The following is a 13,409-nucleotide window of genomic DNA, read 5'->3' as shown; positions in this document are numbered from 1 at the left end:
GCTGCTCGGAAACTACAGGACGCTCAGGAGTTTGCAAAGAAGCACAGCATCCCTCAAGCCTATGGCAGCTATTTATTTTATTTTTATTTTTAACTTTATTTAACTAGTCCAGTTCAGTTCAAGAACAAATTCTTATTTTCAATGATGGCCTAGGAACAGTGGGCTTAACTGCCTATTCCACTAGGCTACCCTGCCGCACCATGAGGAACTGGCCAGAGATCCAGAGATTGGTCAGTGTTTTGTCTCAAATATAACCTAGCCGTCACCTCCGGTGCTTAATGTCCCTCTCAGTGTGTGTAATATGCATCAGAACAGTGTTTATTAGTGCATTTTATTATGCCATTTTGTGTGTGGGTAGAGGTGGAATATGTGGGCACCACCCAACCATACCACCTGCCGGTTGGCATGCTCTTCATGAAGGCCCAGAACAATGTACTATGTGAGAAGCCTATGGCCATGAACCTCAGAGGGGTGTAAGAGCTGATGGCCTCTGCGAAGACAAAGTCTTTCTCATGGAGGTAATACGGACTGTTACACCTGTGTCATTATGACCACGTTACATACCCAACCAGTGTTTCAACAGAACGCAGGTGAAGGCCGTCCCGTGTGAGTGCTCTCCCTCTTCCGCCTCCTCATCCTCCTCTCCTGATGCTCCAGGCAGTGTGGACCCGCTTCTTCTGAGCCTCTCTGGAGATTGAGTGCCTGCTGTCTCGGGGAGAGGTGGGTGAGGTGAAGATTGTAAAGGCAGACTGGTGCTTTACCTACTGGGGATATCCTACTAGTCCTTTAGTTATTGGGGATATCCTACTAGTCCTTTAGTTATTGGGGATATCCTACTAGTCCTTTAGTTATTGGGGATATCCTACTAGTCCTTTAGTTATTGGGGATATCCTACTAGTCCTTTAGTTATTGGGGATATCCTACTTTAGTCCCTTTAGTTATTGGGGATATCCTACTAGTCCTTTAGTTATTGGGGATATCCTACTAGTCCTTTAGTTATTGGGGATATCCTACTAGTCCTTTAGTTATTGGGGATATCCTACTAGTCCTTTAGTTATTGGGGATATCCTACTAGTCCTTTAGTTATTGGGGATATCCTACTAGTCCTTTAGTTATTGGGGATATCCTACTAGTCCTTTAGTTATTGGGGATATCCTACTAGTCCTTTAGTTATTGGGGATATCCTACTAGTCCTTTAGTTATTGGGGATATCCTTTAGTTATTGGGGATATCCTACTAGTCCTTTAGTTATTGGGGATATCCTACTAGTCCTTTACTTTAGTTATTGGGGATATCCTACTAGTCCTTTAGTTATTGGGGATATCCTACTAGTCCTTTAGTTATTGGGGATATCCTACTAGTCCTTTAGTTATTGGGGATATCCTACTAGTCCTTTAGTTATTGGGGATATCCTACTAGTCCTTTAGTTATTGGGGATATCCTACTAGTCCTTTAGTTATTGGGGATATCCTACTAGTCCTTTAGTTATTGGGGATATCCTACTAGTCCTTTAGTTATTGGGGATATCCTACTAGTCCTTTAGTTATTGGGGATATCCTACTAGTCCTTTAGTTATTGGGGATATCCTACTAGTGCTTTAGTTATTGGGGATATCCTACTAGTCCTTTACCTATTGGGGATATCCTACTAGTCCTTTAGTTATTGGGGATATCCTACTAGTCCTTTAGTTATTGGGGATATCCTACTAGTCCTTTAGTTATTGGGGATATCCTACTAGTGCTTTAGTTATTGGGGATATCCTACTAGTCCTTTAGTTATTGGGGATATCCTACTAGTCCTTTAGGGGATATCCTATTGGTTATTGGATATCCTACTAGTGCTTTAGTTATTGGGGATATCCTACTAGTGCTTTAGTTATTGAGGATATCCTACTAGTGCTTTAGTTATTGGGGAAATCCTACTAGTCCTTTACCTATTGGGGATATCCTACTAGTCCTTTAGTTATTGGGGATATCCTACTAGTCCTTTACCTATTGGGGATATCCTACTATTGTATCCTACTTTAGTTATTGGGGAAATCCTACTAGTCCTTTACCTATTGGGGATATCCTACTAGTCTTTAGTTATTGGGGATATCCTACTAGTCCTTTACCTATTGGGGATATCCTACTAGTGTCTTTAGTTATTGGGGATATCCTACTAGTCCTTTACCTATTGGGGATATCCTACTAGTGCTTTAGTTATTGGGGAAATCCTACTAGTCCTTTACCTATTGGGGATATCCTACTAGTGCTTTAGTTATTGGGGATATCCTACTAGTCCTTTACCTATTGGGGATATCCTACTAGTGCTTTAGTTATTGGGGAAATCCTACTAGTCCTTTACCTATTGGGGATATCCTACTAGTCCTTTAGTTATTGGGGATATCCTACTAGTCCTTTAGTTATTGGGGATATCCTACTAGTCATTTAGTTATTGGGGATATCCTACTAGTCCTTTAGTTATTGGGGATATCCTACTAGTCCTTTAGTTATTGTATCCTTTACCTATTGGGGATATCCTACTAGTCCTTTAGTTATTGGGGATATCCTACTAGTCCTTTAGTTATTGGGGATATCCTTTAGTTATTGGGGATATCCTACTAGTCCTTTACCTATTGGGGATATCCTACTAGTCCTTTAGTTATTGGGGATATCCTACTAGTCCTTTAGTTATTGGGGATATCCTACTAGTCCTTTAGTTATTGGGGATATCCTACTAGTGCCTTTAGTTATTGGGGATATCCTCCTTTAGTTATTGGGATATCTAGTCCTTTAGTTATTGGGGATATCCTACTAGTCCTTTAGTTATTGGGGATATCCTACTAGTCCTTTAGTTATTGGGGATATCCTACTAGTCCTTTAGTTATTGGGGATATCCTACTAGTGCTTTAGTTATTGAATATCCTACTAGTCCTTTACCTATTGGGGATATCCTACTAGTCCTTTAGTTATTGGGGATATCCTACTAGTCCTTTAGTTATTGGGGATATCCTACTAGTCCTTTAGTTATTGGGGATATCCTACTAGTCCTTTAGTTATTGGGGATATCCTACTAGTCCTTTAGTTATTGGGGATATCCTACTAGTCTAGTCCTACTAGTCCTTTAGTTATTGGGGATATCCTACTAGTCCTTTAGTTATTGGGGATATCCTACTAGTCCTTTAGTTATTGGGGATATCCTACTAGTCCTTAGTTATTGGGGATATCCTACTAGTCCTTTAGTTATTGGGGATATCCTACTAGTCCTTTAGTTATTGGGGATTTTAGTTATTGGGGATATCCTACTAGTCCTTTAGTTATTGGGGATATCCTACTAGTCCTTTAGTTATTGGGGATATCCTACTAGTCCTTTAGTTATTGGGGATATCCTACTAGTCCTTTACCTATTGGGGATATCCTACTAGTCAGTTATTGGGGATATCTTACTAGTTTTAGTTATTGGGGATATCCTACTAGTCCTTTAGTTATATGTCCTTTAGTTATTGGGGATATCCTACTAGTCCTTTAGTTATTGTTATTGGGGATATCCTACTAGTCCTTTAGTTATTGGGGATATCCTACTAGTCCTTTAGTTATTGGGGATATCCTACTAGTCCTTTAGTTATTGGGGATATCCTACTAGTCCTTTAGTTATTGGGGATATCCTACTAGTCCTTTAGTTATTGGGGATATCCTACTAGTCCTTTAGTTATTGGGGATATCCTACTAGTCCTTTAGTTATTGGGGATATCCTACTAGTCCTTTAGTATCCTATTGTTATTGGGGATATCCTACTAGTCCTTTAGTTATTGGGGATATCCTACTAGTCCTTTAGTTATTGGGGATATCCTACTAGTCCTTTAGTTATTGGGGATATCCTACTCCTTTAGTTATTGGGGATATCCTACTAGTCCTTTAGTTATTGGGGATATCCTACTAGTCCTTTAGTTATTGGGGATATCCTACTAGTCCTTTAGTTATTGGGGATATCCTACTAGTCCTTTAGTTATTGGGGATATCCTACTAGTCCTTTAGTTATTGGGGATATCCTACTAGTCCTTTAGTTATTGGGGATATCCTACTAGTCCTTTAGTTATTGGGGATATCCTACTAGTCCTTTAGTTATTGGGGATATCCTACTAGTCCTTTAGTTATTGGGGATATCCTACTAGTCCTTTAGTTATTGGGGATATCCTACTAGTATCCTACTAGTCCTTTAGTTATTGGGGATATCCTACTAGTCCTTTAGTTATTGGGGATATCCTACTAGTCCTTTAGTTATTGGGGATATCCTACTAGTCCTTTAGTTATTGGGGATATCCTACTAGTCCTTTAGTTATTGGGGATATCCTACTAGTCCTTTAGTTATTGGGGATATCCTACTAGTCCTTTAGTTATTGGGGATATCCTACTAGTCCTTTAGTTATTGGGGATATCCTACTAGTCCTTTAGTTATTGGGGATATCCTACTAGTCCTTTAGTTATTGGGGATATCCTACTAGTCCTTTAGTTATTGGGGATATCCTACTAGTCCTTTAGTTATTGGGGATATCCTACTAGTCCTTTAGTTATTGGGGATATCCTACTAGTCCTTTAGTTATTGGGGATATCCTACTAGTCCTTTAGTTATTGGGGATATCCTACTAGTCCTTTAGTTATTGGGGATATCCTACTAGTTTTAGTTATTGGGGATATCCTACTAGTGCTTTAGTTATTGGGGATATCCTACTAGTCCTTTAGTTATTGGGGATATCCTACTAGTGCTTTAGTTATTGGGGATATCCTACTAGTCCTTTAGTTATTGGGGATATCCTACTAGTCCTTTAGTTATTGGGGATATCCTACTAGTCCTTTAGTTATTGGGGATATCCTACTAGTCCTTTAGTTATTGGGGATATCCTACTAGTCATTTAGTTATTGGGGATATCCTACTAGTCCTTTAGTTATTGGGGATATCCTACAAGTCCTTTATCTATTGAGGATATCCTACTAGTCCTTTAGTTATTGGGGATATCCTACTAGTCCTTTAGTTATTGGGGATATCCTACTAGTCCTTTAGTTATTGGGGATATCCTACTAGTCCTTTAGTTATTGGGGATATCCTACCAGTCCTTTATCTATTGAGGATATCCTACTAGTCCTTTAGTTATTGGGGATATCCTACTAGTCCTTTAGTTATTGGGGATATCCTACTAGTCCTTTAGTTATTGGGGATATCCTACTAGTCCTTTAGTTATTGGGGATATCCTACTAGTCCTTTAGGTATTGGGGATATCCTTCTAGTCCTTTAGTTATTGGGGATATCCTACTAGTCCTTTAGTTATTGGGGATATCCTACTAGTCCTTTAGTTATTGGGGATATCCTACTAGTCCTTTAGTTATTGGGGATATCCTACTAGTCCTTTAGTTATTGGGGATATCCTACTAGTCCTTTAGTTATTGGGGATATCCTACTAGTCCTTTAGTTATTGGGGATATCCTACTAGTCCTTTAGTTATTGGGGATATCCTACTAGTCCTTTAGTTATTGGGGATATCCTACTAGTCCTTTAGATTGGGGATATCCTACTAGTCCTTTAGTTATTGGGGATATCCTACTAGTCCTTTAGTTATTGGGGATATTACTAGTCCTTTATTGGGGATATCCTACTAGTCCTTTAGTTATTGGGGATATCCTATATCCTAGTCCTTTAGTTATTGGGGATATCCTACTAGTCCTTTAGTTATTGGGGATATCCTACTAGTATCCTACTAGTCCTTTAGTTATTGGGGATATCCTACTAGTCCTTTAGTTATTGGGGATATCCTACTAGTCCTTTAGTTATTGGGGATATCCTACTAGTCCTTTAGTTATTGGGGATATCCTACTAGTCCTTTAGTTATTGGGGATATCCTACTAGTCCTTTAGTTATTGGGGATATCCTACTAGTCCTTTAGTTATTGGGGATATCCTACTAGTCCTTTAGTTATTGGGGATATCCTACTAGTCCTTTATTATTGGGGATATCCTACTAGTCCTTTAGTTATTGGGGATATCCTACTAGTCCTTTATCTATTGAGGATATCCTACTAGTCCTTTAGTTATTGGGGATATCCTACTAGTCCTTTAGTTATTGGTGATATCCTACTAGTCCTTTAGTTATTGGGATATCCTACCAGTCCTTTAGTTATTGGGGATATCCTACTAGTCCTTTAGTTATTGGGGATATCCTACTAGTCCTTTAGTTATTGGGGATATCCTACTAGTCCTTTAGTTATTGGGGATATCCTTAGTCCTTTAGTTATTGGGGATATCCTACTAGTCCTTTAGTTATTGGGGATATCCTCCTACTAGTCCTTTAGTTATTGGGGATATCCTACTAGTCCTTTAGTTATTGGGGATATCCTACTAGTCCTTTAGTTATTGGGGATATCCTACTAGTCCTTTAGTTATTGGGGATATCCTACTAGTCCTTTAGTTATTGGGGATATCCTACTAGTCCTTTAGTTATTGGGGATATCCTACTAGTCCTTTACCTTAGGGGATATCCTTTATTTAGTTATTGGGGATATCCTACTAGTCCTTTAGTTATTGGGGATATCCTACTAGTCCTTTAGTTATTGGGATATCCTACTAGTCCTTTAGTTATTGGGGATATCCTACTAGTCCTTTAGTTATTGGGGAAATCCTACTAGTGCTTTAGTTATTGGGGATATCTTACTAGTCCTTTAGTTATTGGGGATATCCTACTAGTCCTTTAGTTATTGGGGATATCCTACTAGTCCTTTAGTTATTGGGGATATCCTACTAGTCCTTTAGTTATTGGGGATATCCTACTAGTCCTTTAGTTATTGGGGATATCCTACTAGTCCTTTAGTTATTGGGGATATCCTACTAGTCCTTTAGTTATTGGGGATATCCTACTAGTCCTTTAGTTATTGGGGATATCCTACTAGTCCTTTAGTTATTGGGGATATCCTACTAGTCCTTTAGTTATTGGGGATATCCTACTTAGTTATTGGGGATATCCTACCAGTCCTTTAGTTATTGGGGATATCCTACAAGTCCTTTATCTATTGAGGATATCCTACTAGTCCTTTAGTTATTGGGGATATCCTACTAGTCCTTTAGTTATTGGGGATATCTTACTAGTCCTTTAGTTATTGGGGAAATCCTACTAGTCCTTTAGTTATTGGGGATATCCTACTAGTCCTTTACCTATTGGGGATATCCTACTAGTCATTTAGTTATTGGTGATATCTTACTAGCCCTTTAGTTATTGGGGAAATCCTACTAGTCCTTTAGTTATTGGGGATATCCTACTAGTCATTTAGTTATTGGGGATATCCTACTAGTCCTTTAGTTATTGGGGATATCCTACTAGTCCTTTAGTTATTGGGGATATCCTACTAGTCCTTTACCTTATTGGGGATATCCTACTAGTCATTTAGTTATTGGGGATATCTTACTAGTCCTTTAGTTATTGGGGATATCCTACTAGTCCTTTAGTTATTGGGGATATCCTACTAGTCATTTAGTTATTGGGGATATCCTACTTGTCCTTTAGTTATTGGGGATATCCTACTAGTCCTTTAGTTATTGGGGATATCCTATTCCTTTATCTATTGAGGATATCCTACTAGTCCTTTAGTTATTGGGGATATCCTACTAGTCCTTTAGATATTGGTGATATCCTTTAGTTATTGGGGATATCCTACTAGTCCTTTAGTTATTGGGGATATCCTACTAGTCTTTAGTTATTGGGGATATCCTACTAGTCCTTTAGTTATTGGGGATATCCTACTAGTGCTTTAGTTATTGGGGATATCCTACTAGTCCTTTAGTTATTGGGGATATCCTACTAGTCCTTTAGTTATTGGGGATATCCTACTAGTCCTTTAGTTATTGGGGATATCCTACTAGTCCTTTAGTTATTGGGGATATCCTACTAGTCCTTTAGTTATTGGGGATATTCTACCAGTCCTTTAGTTATTGGGGATATCCTACAAGTCCTTTATCTATTGAGGATATCCTACTAGTCCTTTCGTTATTGGGGATATCCTATTAGTCCTTTAGTTATTGGTGATATCCTACTAGTCCTTTAGTTATTGGGGATATCCTACCAGTCCTTTAGTTATTGGGGATATCCTACCAGTCCTTTATCTATTGAGGATATCCTACTAGTCCTTTAGTTATTGGATATCCTACTAGTCCTTTAGTTATTGGGGATATCCTACTAGTCCTTTAGTTATTGGGGATATCCTACTAGTCCTTTAGTTATTGGGGATATCCTACTAGTCCTTTAGTTATTGGGGATATCCTACTAGTCCTTTAGTTATTGGGGATATCCTACTAGTCCTTTAGTTATTGGGGATATCCTACTAGTCCTTTAGTTATTGGGGATATCCTACTAGTCCTTTAGTTATTGGGGATATCCTACTAGTCCTTTAGTTATTGGGGATATCCTACTAGTCCTTTAGTTATTGGGGTCCTTTATATCCTACTAGTCCTTTAGTTATTGGGGATATCCTACTAGTCCTTTAGTTATTGGGGATATCCTACTAGTCCTTTAGTTATTGGGGATATCCTACTAGTCCTTTAGTTATTGGGGATATCCTACTAGTCCTTTAGTTATTGGGGATATCCTACTAGTCCTTTAGTTATTGGGGATATCCTACTAGTCATTTAGTTATTGGGGATATCCTACTAGTCATTTAGTTATTGGGGATATCCTACCTTTAGTTATTGGGGATATCCTTCCTTTAGTTATTGGGGATATCCTACTAGTCCTTTAGTTATTGGGGATATCCTACTAGTCCTTTAGTTATTGGGGATATCCTACTAGTCCTTTATATCCTACTAGTCCTTTAGTTATTGGGGATATCCTACTAGTGCTTTAGTTATTGGGGATATCCTACTAGTCCTTTAGTTATTGGGGATATCCTACTAGTCCTTTAGTTATTGGGGATATCCTACTAGTCCTTTAGTTATTGGGGATATCCTACTAGTCCTTTAGTTATTGGGGATATCCTACTAGTCCTTTAGTTATTGGGGATATCCTACTAGTCCTTTAGTTATTGGGGATATCCTACTAGTCCTTTATTATTGAGGATATCCTACTAGTCCTTTAGTTATTGGGGATATCCTACTAGTCCTTTAGTTATTGGTGATATCCTACTAGTCCTTTAGTTATTGGGGATATCCTAGTCCTTTAGTTATTGGGGATATCCTACCAGTCCTTTATCTATTGAGGATATCCTACTAGTCCTTTAGTTATTGGGGATATCCTACTAGTCCTTTAGTTATTGGGGATATCCTACTAGTCCTTTAGTTATTGGGGATATCCTACTAGTCCTTTAGTTATTGGGGATATCCTACTAGTCCTTTAGTTATTGGGGATATCCTACTAGTCCTTTAGTTATTGGGGATATCCTACTAGTCCTTTAGTTAGTTATTGGGGATATCCTACTAGTCCTTTAGTTATTGGGGATATCCTACTAGTCCTTTAGTTATTGGGGATATCCTACTAGTCCTTTAGTTATTTGGGATATCCTACTAGTCCCTTACCTATTGGGGATATCCTACTAGTCTTTAGTTATTGGGGATATCCTACTAGTCCTTTAGTTATTGGGGATATCCTACTAGTCCTTTAGTTATTGGGGATATCCTACTAGTCCTTTAGTTATTGGGGATATCCTACTAGTCCTTTACCTATTGGGGATATCCTATTGGGGATATCCTAGTCCTTTAGTTATTGTCCTTTAGTTATTGGGGATATCCTACTAGTCCTTTAGTTATTGGGGATATCCTACTAGTCCTTTAGTTATTGGGGATATCCTACTAGTCCTTTAGTTATTGGGGATATCCTACTAGTCCTTTACCTATTGGGGATATCCTACTAGTCCTTTAGTTATTGGGGATATCCTACTAGTCCTTTAGTTATTGGGGAAATCCTACTAGTCCTTTAGTTATTGGGGATATCCTACTAGTCATTTAGTTATTGGGGATATCCTACTTGTCCTTTAGTTATTGGGGATATCCTACCAGTCCTTTAGTTATTGGGGATATCCTACAAGTCCTTTATCTATTGGGATATCCTACTAGTCCTTTAGTTATTGGGGATATCCTACTAGTCCTTTAGTTATTGGGGATATCCTACTAGTCCTTTAGTTATTGGGGATATCCTACTAGTCCTTTAGTTATTGGGGATATCCTACTAGTCCTTTACCTATTGGGGATATCCTACTAGTCATTTAGTTATTGGGGAGTTATTGGGGAAATCCTACTAGTCCTTTAGTTATTGGGGATATCCTACTAGTCATTTAGTTATTGGGGATATCCTACTAGTCCTTTAGTTATTGGGGATATCCTACTAGTCCTTTAGTTATTGGGGATATCCTACTAGTCCTTTACCTATTGGGGATATCCTACTAGTCATTTAGTTATTGGGGATATCTTACTAGTCCTTTAGTTATTGGGGAAATCCTACTAGTCCTTTAGTTATTGGGGATATCCTACTAGTCATTTAGTTATTGGGGATATCCTACTAGTCCTTTAGTTATTGGGGATATCCTACTAGTCCTTTAGTTATTGGGGATATCCTACAAGTCCTTTATCTATTGAGGATATCCTACTAGTCCTTTAGTTATTGGGGATATCCTACTAGTCCTTTAGTTATTGGGGATATCCTACTAGTCCTTTAGTTATTGGGGATATCCTACTAGTCCTTTAGTTATTGGGGATATCCTACTAGTGCTTTAGTTATTGGGGATATCCTACTAGTCCTTTACCTATTGGGGATATCCTACTAGTCATTTAGTTATTGGGGATATCCTACTAGTCCTTTAGTTATTGGGGATATCCTACTAGTCCTTTAGTTATTGGGGATATCCTACTAGTCCTTTAGTTATTGGGGATATCCTACTAGTCCTTTAGTTATTGGGGATATCCTACTAGTCCTTTAGTTATTGGGGATATCCTACTAGTCTTTAGTTATTGGGGATATCATACTAGTCCTTTAGTTATTGGGGATATCCTACTAGTGCTTTAGTTATTGGGTCCTTTAGTTATTGGGGATATCCTACTAGTCCTTTAGTTATTGGGGATATCCTACTAGTCCTTTAGTTATTGGGGATATCCTACTAGTCCTTTACCTATTGGGATATCCTACTAGTCCTTTAGTTATTGGGGATATCTACTAGTCCTTTAGTTATTGGGGAAATCCTACTAGTCCTTTAGTTATTGGGGATATCCTACTAGTCCTTTAGTTATTGGGGATATCCTACTAGTCCTTTAGTTATTGGGGATATCCTACTAGTCCTTTAGTTATTGGGGATATCCTACTAGTCCTTTAGTTATTGGGGATATCCTACTAGTCATTTAGTTATTGGGGATATCTTACTAGTCCTTTAGTTATTGGGGATATCCTACTAGTCCTTTAGTTATTGGGGATATCCTACTAGTCATTTAGTTATTGGGGATATCCTACTAGTTATTGGGGATATCCTACCAGTCCTTTAGTTATTGGGGATATCCTACTAGTGCTTTAGTTATTGGGGATATCCTACTAGTCCTATTTGGGGATATCCTACTAGTCCTTTAGTTATTGGGGATATCCTACTAGTCCTTTAGTTATTGGGGATATCCTACTAGTCCTTTAGTTATTGGGGATATCCTACTAGTCCTTTAGTTATTGGGGATATCCTTTCAGTTATTGGGGATATCCTACTAGTCCTTTAGTTATTGGGGATATCCTACTAGTCCTTTATTATTGGGGATATCCTACTAGTCCTTTAGTTATTGGGGATATCCTACTAGTCCTTTAGTTATTGGGGATATCCTACTAGTCCTTTAGTTATTGGGGATATCCTACTAGTCCTTTAGTTATTGGGGATATCCTACTAGTCCTTTAGTTATTGGGGATATCCTACTAGTCCTTTAGTTATTGGGGATATCCTACCAGTCCTTTAGTTATTGGGGATATCCTACAAGTCCTTTATCTATTGAGGATATCCTACTAGTCCTTTAGTTATTGGGGATATCCTACTAGTCCTTTAGTTATTGGTGATATCCTACCAGTCCTTTAGTTATTGGGGATATCCTACTAGTCCTTTACCTATTGGGGATATCCTACTAGTCATTTAGTTATTGGGGATATCTTACTAGTCCTTTAGTTATTGGGGAAATCCTACCAGTCCTTTAGTTATTGGGGATATCCTACAAGTCCTTTATCTATTGGGATATCCTACTAGTGCTTTAGTTATTGGGGATATCCTACTAGTCCTTTAGTTATTGGGGATATCCTACTAGTCCTTTAGTTATTGGGGATATCCTACTAGTCTTTAGTTATTGGGGATATCATACTAGTCCTTTAGTTATTGGGGATATCCTACTAGTCCTTTAGTTATTGGGGATATCCTACTAGTCCTTTAGTTATTGGGGATATCCTACTAGTCATAGTCCTTTAGTTATTGGGGATATCCTACTAGTCCTTTAGTTATTGGGGATATCCTACTAGTCCTTTAGTTATTGGGGATATCCTACTAGTCCTTTATCTATTGAGGATATCCTACTAGTCCTTTAGTTATTGGGGATATCCTACTAGTCCTTTAGTTATTGGGGATATCCTACTAGTCCTTTAGTTATTGGGGATATCCTACCAGTCCTTTAGTTATTGGGGATATCCTACTAGTCCTTTATTATTGGGGATATCCTACTAGTCCTTTAGTTATTGGGGATATCCTACTAGTCCTTTAGTTATTGGGGATATCCTACTAGTCCTTTAGTTATTGGGGATATCCTACTAGTCCTTTAGGGATATCCTACTAGTCATTTAGTACTAGTCCTTTAGTTATTGGGGATATCCTACTAGTCCTTTAGTTATTGGGGATATCCTACTAGTCCTTTAGTTATTGGGGATATCCTACTAGTCCTTTAGTTATTGGGGATATCCTACTAGTCCTTTAGTTAGTGGGGATATCCTACTAGTCCTTTAGTTATTGGGGATATCCTACTAGTCCTTTACCTATTGGGGATATCCTACTAGTCATTTAGTTATTGGGGATATCTTACTAGTCCTTTAGTTATTGGGGAAATCCTACTAGTCCTTTAGTTATTTGGGATATCCTACTAGTCATTTAGTTATTGGGGATATCCTACTAGTCCTTTAGTTATTGGGGATATCCTACTAGTCCTTTAGTTATTGGGGATATCCTACTAGTCCTTTACCTATTGGGGATATCCTACTAGTCATTTAGTTATTGGGGATATCCTACTAGTCCTTTAGTTATTGGGGATATCCTACTAGTCCTTTAGTTATTGGAGATATCCTACTAGTCCTTTAGTTATTGGGGATATCCTACTAGTCCTTTAGTTATTGGGGATATCCTACTAGTCCTTTAGTTATTGGGGATATCCTACTAGTCCTTTAGTTATTGGGGATATCCTACT

Source organism: Oncorhynchus masou, chromosome 2 (assembly GCF_036934945.1).
Source record: "Oncorhynchus masou masou isolate Uvic2021 chromosome 2, UVic_Omas_1.1, whole genome shotgun sequence".
Classification (NCBI taxonomy): Eukaryota; Metazoa; Chordata; class Actinopteri; order Salmoniformes; family Salmonidae; genus Oncorhynchus; species Oncorhynchus masou.
Note: the sequence above shows the minus strand (reverse complement) of the source record.